We start from the raw sequence: 9718 nt of genomic DNA, 5'->3' as shown, positions 1-9718 counted from the left end.
TGAAACCATTAGACACAGTTCTATATGGCTGGGCTTACTGGGATTGAAACATTAGCTATGATATGTAATTACATGAAAAAAAAGCCTTGTAAGATAACCTCATGTAACTTTTTCAACTTGAAAAAGTCTGAGGTGAAGCCGGGCGGTGGTGGCACACACCTTTAATCCCAGCACTCGGGAGGCAGAGACAGGCTGATCTCTGTGAGTTCGAGGCCAGGCTGGACCGACAGCCTCCAAAACAATACAGAGAAACCCTGTCTCGTAAAACCAAAAAAAAAAAAAAAAAGTCTGAGGTGAAACTGGTAGAGAGCTTTCCTAGCATGAGGGAAGCCCTATGTTCCATCCTCTGCCCTGTGGAGAGAAGCAGTCTATGTCTGTTTATTTGCAAGGTGGAGTCTGGAAAAGCTCATTAAAATGTTCAAAGTGACTGCCTAAGTCCTTACATGTCCCTGACAGCATGGCAGAAAATTTGGACTTGCTTTTTTATATTTATTCTGGTTGAGATTTCAAAAAGAAATATAAGACAGACTGTGGTGGTGCATGCCTTTAATCCTAGCATTTGGGATGTGAAGGCAGGTGGATCTCTTATAGTTCGAGACCAGCCTGGTTTACAGAGCAAGTTTCAGGACAGCTAAGGCTACACAGAGAAACCCTGTCTCAAACAAACAAACAAACAAACCAAAAAAGAAACTAAAACTTGTTTTCAAAGAAGTCTATTTCTGCCAAGGGGGGTGGTTCACAGGTGTAATCCCAGCACATGGGAAACTGAGACCAGAAGATCATGAATTCAAGGTCAGCCTGGGCTACACAGTGAGATTCTTTCCCAAAACAAGACTATTTTGACTTCATTTAAAATCAGTAACTATTATGAAGACATTCTAGTAAAAATACCAATGGCTGCATAGTAAACCAAAAATGCAGGATATGGACTGTCACATGAGCAACAGTAAAACTATTAAAAACAACAATAAACAGTGTGATGGTTCGTGATTGGAACTACTTTGGTTCCAGCACTCTGGAAGCTGAGGCAGGAGGGTTGCAACAAAATTGTGGTTAGTCTTGGCTACATAGTGAGTTCCAAGTAAGCTTGGGCTACAATGTGAGATCCTTTTGCAACAGATAAATAAGTGAAAGGACACAATCATTAATGGTGGAAACACCAAATACAAGCATTGAAGTATGGATGTTGCAGTTGAGAAATGCTAAGGTTTAATGAAATGATTATTCTGTTATGTTTATTTCATATGTGTGTGAGTATGTATATGCATGCATGCATGTGTGGAGATCACAGGACAACTTTTAGGAGTCCCAGAGATCCAGTTTAGGTCATCAGGTATTGTAGCAAGGCCTTTTACGCACTGCTCTGTCTCACTGGTCCTGAAATGTCATTTTCGTTTGTTTTTGTCTGTTGTAACAAAGTCTCATGTAACCCAAGCCGGCCTGAGTTTGCTATGTAGCTGAAGATGACCTTGAACTTCTCATCTTCCTGCTTTCACACCTTAAATGCCAGATTGCAGACATGCGTCAATAGCTCTGATTTGTGCAATTCTGGGGATGAAACCCAGGGTTTGTGTATGCTAGGCAAGCATGCTAGCCACTGAACTACACTTCCAACCTGAAGTGCAATTTTCTTTCTTTCTTTCTTTCTTTCTTTTTTTTTTTTGAGACAGAGTATTACAGAGTATCCAAAAGTAGCTAAATGTTTAAGTAAGTGGTGGATTCACAGGACAGAAATGAACATACACACACAGGCACACGTGCACAGGAAAACTTAAACATTCAGCTGTATATGGTAACATGAAGCTGGTACAGCCCATTAGATTTGTGAATCCACTGGAAACAATTCGGTGTGCCTGTACTTACTGGCGTGGGAACTCAACTATGATGCACAGTTACATAAAAAAGTGCATTGTCCAAAACAATACAGAGAAACCCTGTCTTGAAAAAAAAAAAAGTACATTGTCTGAACCACCTGGGGATCTCTTCCATGATGTTCCTTTTCAGACCTCTTCCTATACACTCACTTGACCCTCCTACAACCCCTTGCGTCACATCTAACTACCCCTCCTCTGCACCTCATGTCTACATGCCAGAAACAGTAATTCTGTGGTTATCTTCCTATATGTCAGACAGTTTGCTAAATACTTTTGCATCCATTCCAACTATAAGCCAGCCTGGTCTACATAGTGAGTTTTAGCCCAGCCAGAACTACACAGTAAGACCTTGTCTCAAAATAAATATATATAAACAATAAATATATAAACTTCTCCACTCTGTTGGAAGGTAGATATAATTTCACAGGTAAATACACAGGTAAGCTGGGCCTACAGCTCACAGTGACATAACTGTAGTTACAGACCCTGAATCTAAACACAGATGGCCTAGTTGCAAGCCTTCTTGCTGACAAGCATTTGGTATCCCTCCTTCCACCGAGGTAAGAGTAACCCCAAAAACGTATTCATCTTTGAAGGCCCAGCGGAGCCAATATTGTAATAGCATACGGAAGGTCATTCACAAATGTGCTAAGAACAGTGTAGGGGAAGGGTGGGGAGAGAAGAAGGAGGAGAGAGGATATGCACTTTGTTTTGTTGTTGTTTTGGTTTTTGAGACAGTTTGTGTGTGTGTGTGTGTGTGTGTGTGTGTGTGTGTGTGTGTGTGTGTGTGTGTGTGTTTGTGTAGCTTTGGAGCCTGTCGTGGCACTTGCTCTGTAGAATAGACCAGGCTGGTCTTGAATTCACAGAGATCCACCTGCCTCTGCCTCCCGAGTGCTGGGGTCAAAGGCATATGCCACCACTGCACGGCAAAAATATATACTCTTACCTTGAAAAGGTAGGGGTAATACCTCACATACTACCTGACACAAGTTCAACACTCTCAAAATAGCAATCTCCCCAAAAGTTGGCTAGGGGATCTTAAACACGTTCCTGTCGTCATCTTTGCTCCCCTTTGCCAACAGTTCTTTCCCAGGCAACCAGCCACTCACTTAGCTGCCTGCTTTCTTTGACACCAGAAGCAAACACGCCTTAGCTTTCCTTCTACAGGACCTCCAGGAAGGGCTGCTGATGTCGATCCCACAGAGGAACCAGCCCAGGAGAAGTGATGGCCCAAGAATCAGCCCTGCCCTGCAGGGTCATGTGTCATGCTGTGCACCTGATGGTTTCCTCTTTTGGATCGTTCCCAAATTAACCCTTCCTTGTTGTTCTAAAAACAGCAGCCACTTCCCATTTCCTTGTGATCTGGTTCTTCTCACTTCTCATTCCAGACACTTGGGTCAACAACTGTTGCTAGTAAACATGTCTGTCTGAAGCAGGGGAAGCTTTTGTTTTGGGAGATAAAGAATTGCATAAATTAATTATGCTTAAGGATGAAGTTACCTTACAAAACTGCTAATTCCAGTAGAATGCCCACCCTGCCCAGACATGGTCTCTAAGTTCAGATTTGAGCCCCACTCCACCCCCTGTCATCCGGGCCACCCTAACCTTGTTCTCTCTGGTCATCAGCCTCCTTAAATGTGAAACAATAGGAATGGCATTCACCTTGTGGGTTTAACGAGGGTTGGTGCTCTTTAGCCAATGTCTGATGCATGGTTAACTAATTGTTTTCATTTAAGATTTACCACTTTCCATTGTACCCAGGGCAGAGTCATAGTCTATCTGTCTGTCTGACTCACTTCTGAAGAATTGAGTGGCTTAGAAATGTGATCAGGCTAAATACTTAAATTCTGTGAAGGCAAATTCTAACCTTCTTATTCCCTTTTCTTACCAGACAATTCACAGATTGGTCCCGAAGAGCTTATATATGCTAGGAAAATACTCTGCCATCTAACACTGAGGTCTATTCCCAGCACTTTTTTGTGTGTATGTGGGTTTTTTTTTTTTTTTTTTTTTTTTTTGGTTTTCAAGACATACTTTCTCTGTGTAACCACTCTGTCCTAGAACTCACTCCATAGACCAGGCTGGCCTTGAGCTCACAGAGATCCACCTGCTTCTGCCCCGGAGTGCTGACATTAAAGGCACCTGGCTAGGGAATTGTCTTGATTGTTAATTGGTAAAGGGAAACCCAGTCCATCGTGGGTATTACTATTCCCTAGACAGAAGGTCCTGAGGGCAGACAGCCAGATGAAATTAGGTGGAAAACAGGCAGGCTGCATGTGCATTCATTCTCCTGTCCTTCTGACTGTAGATGTAATCAGACTAGCTGCTTGAAGTCCTGCCTTGACTTCCCCAAAACACTGGACACTAACTTGGAGTTGTGAGCCAAATCCACTCTTTTCCTTCTAAGTTGCTTTGTGACAGGTTGTTTCATCATAGCAACAGAGATGAACCTAAAACAGATTTCTCTTTTCATATGCCTTCCTAATAGTCCCCCAACCGATAACATGAAAGTCCTTTGCCCTTTTGGGACAAAACGTGCCTCACATGGCCCCAGGAGGAAGACTTATCCTTTTTGCTAATAGAGACTGAAATTAGTCTGAGTGTATGGGCCACTAAGGAACAAACTAGAAGGAGAAACAACTTCCCCTACTAAAATCCATCTAAGATTCCTCTTTATTTCCCCAACAGCAATAACTTTTAAAACTGGATGCACAGGGCTGGAGAGATGGCGTGGTGTGTAACAGCGTTTGCTATTCTTGCAGAGGATCTGAGCTATGGTTCCAGTAACCACGCTTAGGTGCTCATAACTACCTGTAACTCCAGCTCCAGGGGATTACACTAGTTTCTTTTCCATGCTGTGCCCAAAACACCATGACCAAGGCAACATATAAAAGAGAGCATTTAGCTGGGCAGTGGTGGTGAACATGTTTAACCCCAGCACTCCGGAGGCAGAGGCAGGAAGATCCCTGTGAGTCTGAGGCCAGCCTGGTCTACAGAGCGAGTTCCAGGGCTCATTTCAGATGATTAGAGCCCATGAGAGTGGAGTAAGTACACAGTGACAGGAAAGACTGGGAACTCACTTCCTGATCCACAAATAGGAAGCAGCAGCGAGCACTGGGAATAGCATGAGTCTTTTGAACTGGCAAAGCCAACCCTAGTGACACACCTCCTCCAACAAAGCCACACCTCCTAATCCTTCCCAAGTAGTTCCACCAATAGAGACTAAGTATTCAAACTTGAAGGCCATTCTCATTCAAACCACCTCAGCAATATGACACCTCTGGCCTCTGTGGATACTTGAACTCATGTGCACATACACCTGCAAAATACACCTGCATTTACATCATTAAAAATAATAATGTCCAGGGAGCACTACTCCCAGACTCCTGTCCCTGAAAAGTCTCCAGCTCCTGTTCTAGACCTGAGTGTTCACTCACTGTCCAGACATTAGGTGGGGAGAATTGATGCCAGCTCCAGCTACAGTGGGAACTCCAGGCTTCTTGGGGGTCTCACTGAGACATGGTTAGTGTCATTTATGGTGTCTGCAGCATGAGCATGCAGAATCTAGAATCTCATCTGGATGTGGGGGTGGGAATTGAGCCAGGGTCCTGTTGACTGAACCACTTCCCCAACCCCCAGGGTCAGCTTTAATGCTGATGTTTAAAGTCCTTTTTTTTCCTAATGTCAGTTGGCAATTTTGTGTTGGCACATTAAAGATCAATAAAGTCTGTTCTCTTGGCAAAAAAAAAAAAAAAAGAAAGAAAAAAAGATAAGGCACCTGGGTGTGGTGGTGTGTGCACATCTTTAACTCCAGCCCTGAGGTGTCGGGACAGGCAGCTCTCTGTGAGACCAAGGCCAGCCTGCTCTACAGAGTGAGTTCCAGGACAGTCAGAGCTACACAGAGAAAAGCAAAAACAAAAAGCTACAACAACAAAAATAAGGCCAGGGCTTGGGAGGCAAAGGCAGGTGATCTCTGTGAGTTCAGGACCATCCCGGTCTATATAGCAAGTTTCAGGTCAGTTAGAGTTTCATAGCAAAACCCAGCACGAGTGGCTCCTTGTAAAAGCCCCTATAACACACACCTGTTCAGGGAGAAGCCTTACAGAGAACGGAGACAAGTACAGGATGTCAGATTTACAAATGAAGCTGCAACCCATATACTCTCCTGGCCCAGATCCCAAAGAACTCCAAATGGTTCACTGCCCCGTGCTTAATGTATCCAGATTCCAATGCCTATTTGCTTTTGATGACCCAACTTCCCAGGTTATCCAGCTCACCTGGATGCTACTGCCCCCAGGGACTCAGAGATAGCCCTTGTCATGGTTTGAATGACAAAAGCCCCCTATCTCAGACATTTGAATAGTTGGGTCTCCCGTTGGCTGTGCTGTTTGAGAGTTGTGGCCTGCTGGGGGAAATGTATCACTGGGGCTCTGGGGGAGAGGTGTGAGCATGTAAGCACTTGCACTGTGTGTGTTTATGTGCTTGCTACCTCATCTGTCATGCCTGCTGCTTTTCTCTAGAAATCTGTTATGCTAAACACCTCATAGCCACTCAACCTGAGATCAGCCTCTCTTTGTAGATGATTATTTCCCAGGGCAGACCTTCAGATTTTATCCTACGGGGCCCCTGGGATCCCTCTGGACTATTCAGACAGGGTTATCTTCCAGCAAAACATTTATTTGGACTCAGGTATGGCCCTAACCCTGGTGTTGGTTTAAAAAGAGCAGGCTTTTTATTTGTGTGGCTCCTGTCTTTGCCTAGTGCTGTTCATTCTCTGGTGGGGTTGACACAGCAGAGCAAATGCCTTCCCTGACACACAGACCTTTCAGGTTCAAACTTTCCCCATCAGAAAGTTTTGCTAAGTTGGGATCCTTCCTAAAACAAGCACTCTCTACTACAGGATGCTGCTCTGCTCGTGATCAAACCACTGCTTCCCCAAGCTTTTCTGTGGTCCATGACCACTGGAGTTCTCCTCAAGAGTTTCTTCACCATTACTAGTTTCACTAAACCTGAGTTCCATTAAGTAGTCACACTCTTTCCCAAGTCCTACAGTTTTCTTCGGCCTTCGGACAACTGAAACTCAACAGCAGAGCTTTTATTCATTGGCTGATGCAGTCCTTCAAAACTGGATGCCTGGGCTAGAGAGATGGCTCAGTGACTAAGAGCACTGGCTCTGTTTTCAGGAAACATGAATTTGAGTTCCAGCATCCACATGACTATTCACAACCATCTGTACCTCCAGTCCCCAGAGATCTGACACTGTCTTCTGGTCTCTACAAGTACCAGGCCCACAGGTAGTACACCAGCATACACAGAAAATTAAAACAAACAAAAGTCTTAGACATTCTCACTGCTCAGGCAGGTGACACTTGCAATCTTACTAATGAACCCTGTCAATTCTGGACTTGGGGTGAGGCAAACAACTATCAAAAACCAAAGATAACATTATAAAGGTTTAGTCTAGGCAGTGGTGGTCCATGCATTTAATACCAGCACTTGGGAGATAGAGGCAGGCAGATCTCTGTGAATTCAAGGCCAGCCTGGTCTGTAGAGCGAGTTCTGGGACAGCCAGGGATACACAGAGAAACCCTGTCTTGAAAAACAAAACAAAAAAGGAGGGTTTTTTAATGGATGACAGCATAGCTCAAGGTTCTTGGCACAATCAGATCCTAGAAGAAAGAATACACTGGATTTGGTTATTTCTATCGCCTACCATACATTGTATTATTGATTATTATTTGTATCTGCTTGTTTTATCTTACAGTGTATCTTATTTGTGTAGTCTCAACTGAAAACCATACATCACCCACACAACCTGAGGTGGATCTTCACCTAACTGCTACCATGGGCCACTGGCAGGCATTTTAATGGGGTCCTAACTGCTGTCAATATTTAACACCCCTCCTCAGCACGAAGTAGCTTGATTGATCTATGCCCTTCCAAAGTAATTTAGGGTCATCTGTTCTAAGAAGGGATTGAGACAGGAAACAGTGTTTGTCAGGCAGTTAGGGTCCAGGTAAGACTCTGGCACCAACCATTCAAAAACACTGACACCGTCACAGATGCTCCATGGATCCAATCCCCTCTGATGACAGCTCCATAACTATTCTACACTATGCTATTTTATGTGCACGAGCAGGTCATTCACTATTGTTTTCTTGGTTCTGTAACTGTTTAGAAGCACATAGCCCTTGTCACTTGAACAGTGTCCCCTCTTGAAACCCCTCAGGATTCTCTCTCTCTCTCTCTCTCTCTCTCTCTCTCTCTCTCTCTCTCTCTCTCTCTCTCTCTCTCTCTCTCTCTCTCTCTCTCTCTCTCTCTGTTTGAGTGTTTGAGACAGGGTCTCTGTAGCCAAGGGTGTCCTGGAACTTGCTATGGAGATCATGCTGACCTAGAACTCAATCACTGTTTGATCCAAGTGCTGGGGATAAAGACGTGCATTACAATGCCCAATCCTGGAGTCATAGCAGCTTGCAACTGCAACCACCGTGAGCTCACTATTATAAGTAGCTTCAGGTGAATTTACCCCTTTATGCTGACCCCAAGACAAGGTCATCTTTTACTACTTAAGGAGTTCAAAGCCAGCTTAAGCTAAATCCCTGTCTCAAAAACAAAGAAAAGCAAAACAAAAAGCCAAACAAATTTGAATGGTTAACCGCTCCAGATTGATTTAGTCTCTTCAGATAAACAACTATGCTTTGCTGTCAATATCTGGCCTATGTATAATATAGAGGTCCAAAGACTTTTGAAGAAATGGGTGTCCCAGATCACTTGGCAATGAGGGACAGCGTCGGAAGGGAGTTTAGTTTTAGTCTCTAACTCTAACTGCTCCCTTCCATTCAGGTCAGGAGGTGACAGGAAGATGGTGGGGACCTGTCAGAGTTGGCTTTAGCTGGTGAAGGGACCTTGCTCTTCTGAACACCAGGACAATATCTGGAAGAAAGCATCGCACTGGGTTCCTTCCAGTTACTCTGTCAGGTTAGCGGTACAGAACCAGGACCCAGGTCTGCAGAGCAGAGGTGCAAACTAATTCAGGATTCCTGGACTGGTCCCCAGGAGCCTTCTTCGGAACAGCAGCCTGGGCGGCCGCGCAGCGCCCTCTAGTGTCCGGTGGCTGTCCTGCCGTCCCGCCGTGAAGCCCGCTGGAGACTCCCGCTTCCCGCGGTGACCGCCCCGCGCGGGAGGGGGGCGGGGGCGGATACGGAGGAGGCGGGGGGCGGGACCCAGTGGGAGTGTCTCCGAGAAACTCACGGCCTTCGGCGGCTTCCCGGCCCGGGAAGTGAGCCCAGGTCCGCGACCACAAACAGGAAGTCGGGCTGTAACAAAGAGCAGAGGGCGGGGAGCCCCAGAGCTCCCGGGCGCCCGGTGGTGGCGGCAGGTGGAGAGCTGACCCGACAGGCGGGCTTTGCGCACCTGACTCTTCCTCTGCCCGGCACACCCGGGACGCGAGGGGCAGTGGGCGCGGCGCCCCTGGGGAAAGGCCACTGGGGCCTCCCAGGAGCATCCCCTCCCTGGGAAGGGACAGTCACAGTTCCCTGAGTGAATCACTTCCATCTCCTTCCCGGAATGCAGCGGGTCACACGGGGCGGAGGGCTGGGCCCACAGATGGTGCAGACCCACGGGGAGACAACACAGACAGCGAGAGGAGGGAGCTCACCGAGGGCTCTGTAGGGCCCCCGCAGGGGTGTTACAATGTACATGTCGGTTGAGTCCTGTGGCCTCAACTAGCCGGAGCAGAAGCTGGTAGGAAACGTTGTACCCTCATCTGCCCCCAGACCTAGATCCACTGTGGCCTTGCCTGAGCAAGTCAATAAAGACACCACTGCCTTCACGGCCCCTCCCAA

This window comes from Mesocricetus auratus, unplaced genomic scaffold (assembly GCF_017639785.1).
Source record: "Mesocricetus auratus isolate SY011 unplaced genomic scaffold, BCM_Maur_2.0 Super-Scaffold_100004, whole genome shotgun sequence".
NCBI lineage: Eukaryota > Metazoa > Chordata > Mammalia > Rodentia > Cricetidae > Mesocricetus > Mesocricetus auratus.
The sequence above is the reverse complement of the archived record's forward strand: the minus strand, read 5'-3'. Positions refer to the sequence as shown.